This window comes from Amblyomma maculatum, chromosome 1 (genome assembly GCF_055883805.1).
Source record: "Amblyomma maculatum isolate TAMU_Amacu chromosome 1, ASM5588380v1, whole genome shotgun sequence".
In the NCBI taxonomy this organism is placed as follows: domain Eukaryota; kingdom Metazoa; phylum Arthropoda; class Arachnida; order Ixodida; family Ixodidae; genus Amblyomma; species Amblyomma maculatum.
This window is the reverse complement of record NC_139344.1, coordinates 297,398,266-297,403,962: the sequence shown is the minus strand read 5'-3', so window position 1 is coordinate 297,403,962 and position 5,697 is coordinate 297,398,266. Positions and strand designations below refer to the sequence as shown.

The 5,697-nt window shown below is 43.9% G+C and overlaps 1 long non-coding RNA gene across 1 annotated transcript; it reads left to right on the top strand.

Annotated features, from left to right (window-relative positions):
• Positions 1 to 3,391, top strand: LOC146206854 (uncharacterized). Its single transcript, XR_014704535.1, has 2 exons — positions 1 to 443; positions 539 to 3,391. It is a non-coding gene; the product is annotated as an uncharacterized LOC146206854 (long non-coding RNA).
• Positions 3,392 to 5,697: the final 2,306 nt, after the last annotated feature.

Genomic DNA, 5,697 nt, shown 5'->3' with positions numbered 1-5,697 from the left:
TTCTCGTAAAGATACGGCGGACGTCGATATACAGGCTCATGGCTATATGCACGTCGAACGCGGCCACATTCCGCTTGCTACGCGTGAATGATCTTATGCTCTATGATATCACCTAGCCGGACTCTCGATGAGGTGCTACGAAGAGTGCATCCGTTCTAACATAGAATACGTTCTTCACTTAGGGTTGTGTACGGCAAGCATCGCTGTCACGCACATAGCTGCAGGCGATGCTACGTACTGCACCAGCTCCACCAGCTGGCATCGAGATACGCACATTCACGAGCAGCTTTCGCTTCGCTCTAAACTATCACCTCGATCTGCCCGTAATGCGAGCGAGCTATTCCTAGCATTTAAGCTGTCTTAGGTCGTGCATCGACCTCCGAAGATCTAGCGCTGGCACAACACACACGCACCTCGCCGTGCAGAACATTCAGCAGTCCAAAGTATGTATGTGAAATGGCATTATGCTTGTTCCTCACATGCAGACCGAGGAAACAGGATGTTTCTAGCTAAATTCTTCGTTTAAATTCTACCTCAGAGTCGTGGCAGAAGACATGCCGAATCTACTAGAGGCCTGCGCTGCTACTGCGGCGAGCTGCACATCGACTCGTCGAGGCGGAGACCTACTGCACCGCACCGCAAGAGTGCACAACCGGAAAGACGGAAGCACGAATGATCCGATTTCCATGTGAACAGCAATGTTCTTTGTGCTTAGCCTGCATCTTTTTCTTGTCGTTGAATTTTGCGTACATGTAGTTTAAACCTCCGCATGCTCGAGGTTAGCGTGACCCGACTGAACGGCCGCGCAGCTTTGAAACGATCGGGATCGATATGCATGCATCGCCGGACTTAGGTATGCGGTAGAAAATGTGAGCTGCACATTTCGTTGCAGAAGCTGACTCTTGGAATTTTGCAAAGTGTGCCATGCAAGTGATCGTTGCTACAACCACGCATCCATGTTCCAACGGCTGGCCTACCCCGAGGCGCATAAATGTTCAACCGTGGACGTATCAATGATCGAAGAGAGGACAGATTTTCACAATATTGGGCGCGAAATCGATAGCTACCAGTGCTCAGTGTTAGAGAAATTCTGCCTTGATCATGCGCAATTCAGTGTTTCAGGTGTGGTCTGTAGCTATAAGTTTGAACAGTTCGCCTGTCAAGTCAGCGGCGCCAGCGATGGACCGGCGGAGCGATTTTCCACGTTACACCGCTGTCTAGCTAGAAAGCCTACCTAGGCGGCGTTTGACATTCAGCTGCTTTTTGTGGGCCCCGTAATTTAAAGCAACGCCTTCAGAAACGCGTTAAATGTTAAAAAATGTATTCTCTTCAACAGTTTCACTCCAGGCTGTCAAAGCAGGCGGACGTTGATAAGACAGTTGAGCACTCCAGTCTTTAGAAATCTGTAGAATCGCCTTCAGTTTGTAGAATTATTGGAATAGGTCACTTTCCGATCGCTGGGACATAGACCCGCATGACAGCGCTGTCACGTGAATAAGGACCACACCAGACCGAAAGCTTGTCTCATATTACATAGCTAACCAAGGTATACCTTACAGCATTGTATTGATTTTTATGGTGCATAAGCAACTAATTCTGCCATGCACCAAGAACAAGGTGTAATGTATTTATTTTGTGTGTAATGACTAAAATGTTGTTTAGGATGTAGCTTGTTTAGGAACATTTTAGGAAACCAAAAATGCAGGAAATTTGCACGTCTCTCCTAGAATCATGCTGGTATGGAAAAGGATCTGTTGCAAAATTGTACAAAACGTTTCCTCTTATTTTCTCGACTCTGGCGCACGTGTAAGATATGGTTTATTGTTAGTTCATCTCCACACTCCTTGCATATTGGTTTGTCCTCTTTCATAAGTATGAAGCTGTGTGTGAGGTGTGGATATGTGTTTTGTGAAGATGACCTAAAATGGCCTCCATGTTGTGTTTTTGATTACTGCATGATTTCCATTCCTTAATGACAGGTTTGACAAGTATAGTTTGTAGTTTATTTCATTGTTTCAAAAATCCTGCCATTTCACTCTCACTTTTCTTTGTACAAGCTTCTTGGTATCTTCATGCAGCATATTCACCCTCTGTAATTTAGCATTGCATCAAGGTAACCTAGTTATTTCTTTTCATCACCTTTCAAGACAACTGTCCCGATTTCATAAAGTGTAGGGTTTCTGACGACAGGAACTCCTTGGAAGTCGTAGAAATAAATGAGATCCACAATCATGAGCTATCTAGGGTGTGCATATACATGTCCATCGCTCAGTGGAATGGTGTCAGTACGCTGTTAGAACAGGTCTTGTGGTAACAACAACCATTGTCTGAGGTGGTCCTTTAGTGGGCATTGAAATGCTATGTAACTACAGGTACTGATAGAACTCTTGATCATGTTATGTGATGGTGCGATCCTTGCATGCATATTAGGTATACATTTCAGAATCTGCAGTGCACCACTTGACCATTTGTCACCAGTTTGTGTGAAAATGTATTTGTCATGCATGTTAACCAGTATTTAACAGATGACCCCTGTACACAAGCCAAAAGTGCCATGAGCCAAATGTCACGAGGCCACACGACATGGCAGGAGCTGTTAAGTCAAGCTTACAAAGTTATATTTGAAATATGTTCTGCGACATTTCAGCTCAAATTAAGAAAGGTTGAGGCTTACAGAGGTCTATGCCAGGTTGTCTATCACCTAACAGGGCAGCCTACGACCGTATGCTAATGAGTATATCTGAGATAACAGACACATGAATTAAGGAATTAGTAATTATGTTTGTAGCAAAGGGCATGTAAATTAACGGGAATCCACAGTGGGATCTGCAGACAAGAACCATTAATGCTGGCACACCATACCCTTAAAGGTGGAGATTAGGAGTCTCCCTAATTTTTTTTCTGCTCAACGCTTGTCATTTCCTTCGTTCTTCCAGATGAGGAAGATGTGAAAATGATAGCATCGAAAATTCCAGAGACCATCGTTAACAAGGATGCTGATCCCAACAGCATAAAAAAGGAATTTCAGAAAAGATGGGTAACTAGTAATGCTGGCAACAGTTGAAGCTAAGTGGAAAGGCATGAAATTGAAATGTAACATATACAGAGATATGTTGCGAGACGACCAGTCTGTGGTGTGCGACATCTGTCTCCGTTAGTTTCATCAAGTGATTGGCCAAAGCAGATGGGGCTTGTGGTTCTGTGATAAGTGCAGTGTAGTAGCATAGATGCAACCTTGCCCATTAACAATTGGAGTGGAGTAAGTGTATTGTTTTGTTTTTGTAAGATGTTCATGGTTCCCATGCAAACATTATGAGAAATTTTTTCCTAGAGAATGTTTGCTGAAATGTGAATATAATGTGCAATAAAACTATATTTACTTTTTCTTGTATACATTAGTTCTGTGAAGAAAACCACAGGCTAGAAGGAAATGTAATGGCATGCATTTTGATACTTGGCCCCGTTGTGCTGGCTCAGTAGTTAGAGTGCTTGGCTGCTGAACCCAAAGATGCAGATTTGGTTCCAGCCACAGCAGAGGCATTTCAATAGAGGCGAAACAATAGGCTGTCATGCACCGTGCGGTGTCAGTGCATGTAAAAGAACCCCAGGTGGTCGAAATTATACCGGAGCCCTCAACTATTGTGTTCCTCATAGCCGTAGTTATTTTGGGATGCTAAACCAGATATATATCACATCATACTCTGAGTAAGATGCTATTCATGGTCAGTTAATCATACACTAAATGATCAATTTTTTTCTGCATGGTACAGCAGCTGTTGTACAATTTTACTTTAGCCTTCATGAAGAATATCACACTGGCTCCACATGGCTTTCTGTTGACCCTTGATATGCGTCACAATCACACACCCGAGTATGTATTTGTCTAAAGGCACCTATGCATGCAAGGAGGGGACCATTACTTTCCACTTGTCAGAACTGAAATGCATGATCCACATCATTTCTGTAATTCAACTGCTTGCTATTTGAACTGTCCAGCATTGATGCAAGTTTCAAAGAACTGCAATTAGAAAATTAATCTAAGCAGCAAACCATGCCATGAACTGCTTCGGTTTCATCTTTAGCAACTGTTTGGGAACTAAAATTAGCCAAATGTTGCAAAACATAGATGAGAGGTTACAAAATCTAAAAAACAATGCAGCCTACCTGTGGCATGTAGGGTTTCACATCCTAAAGTGACATATGTAGCTATGAAGAATACCGTAGTGGAGAGCTCCAGACTAATTTGACTGCCCAGGCTTTGTACTTTGCATTGACATCTTGCAGAAAACAGAAGCATTTGCATTTCACCTGCACCAAAGTGCGACTGCCATCACTGGTATTAAACATCACGACCTTGGGGCAAGTAGCCGAACGTGCCACTAAGATGTCGCAGCGTGTACATACATGCTATACATGTCAACCTTTCTAGCATTAAAGCTGTCACATGCATGGCAGATATTCATGTTCAGCTTTGGACTGACAAGTTTAAAAGTGTGCTATTTGTGTTTTTCTAGCATGAAAAACAAAGAAAATTAAGGAAAAGCGAAAAAAAATGAACATAATATGTTGAAAAAACACTAGTCATTAACACATAAAGCATATTCGTTCCTTTATTAATGATAAAGTGGCCTTCAACAATAGTACAAAGCCTGAAAATTTCGAAAGGTGCTGTGCCAGGCAGCTATTTTACAGAAACCTGAACCATTTCACCTGTAGGAATGCGCATCCCGGCGGTGTGGGCTGGGCACTTATTTTTCGGTCCACTCCAACATGCGAAAACTGCATCATGTGCATTCCCATTTTCCGAGTTTTGAGCTCTGTAATACAGGCTAACAAATTGTCGATGACTTATTTTCGTCTGATTGTTGCACAGCGCGTGTAAATAAATTACTACTGCACCTAATAAACACTGACATGCACGTGCAACATCGCCGATCATAAACGGACACACTGATGTCCGTCCGGGCATCGGCGCACTCATCACAGCACTCTTCGTAGTCTCACACAGCACTCTAGTAGGACGTAATCCGTAATCACAGCATCTCACGGTAAGCACAAACCACACCTCCAGTTGTACAACAAACACGAATGACGCGATGCTTGGGCTAGACACACGCCGGCGGTGCCCAGCTTTTTCAGCGCCGCTTGTACTACGTAGAACTTGCAGCACCAAACCTCAATGCGAGCAAAAAGCGATGCGTTACGTGACGCATCTCATCACATATGGAAGTGAGGAAACTTTGAAGAATCAAAACTACATAATTACATAACGACCGTCGTAGACGTTAATCCACATGATAACGAGGACCAAATGAGCGGGCGTGCGGGCCGCGGGCTGGCCGTCAACACCGCGATTACATGCGCTCGCGCTCTGGTCGTGCTTGCCACCCTGCCGCGGTCCAACTCACGTAAACCTATCATCATGCCATCACGTAGTATATCACCCATTCTAGGCACTATTCTTGCCACTGTACTATTCTTTGTAATTTCACATTTCACGCATGCAGTATGTATACATACTTCTTGCACCTCGTACGTATGTACACCATGCGTACACCTCATACCAACTTCGATTTGGCTACATATGGCTACCATGTTGTTGCTACAACCACATCTGGGGATCTCGGACTCGGATCCGTCCGGCTTTCCCGACGGATCCCAAGGCCCATATCGGAGAAAAATGCGTTGGGTCCGTCG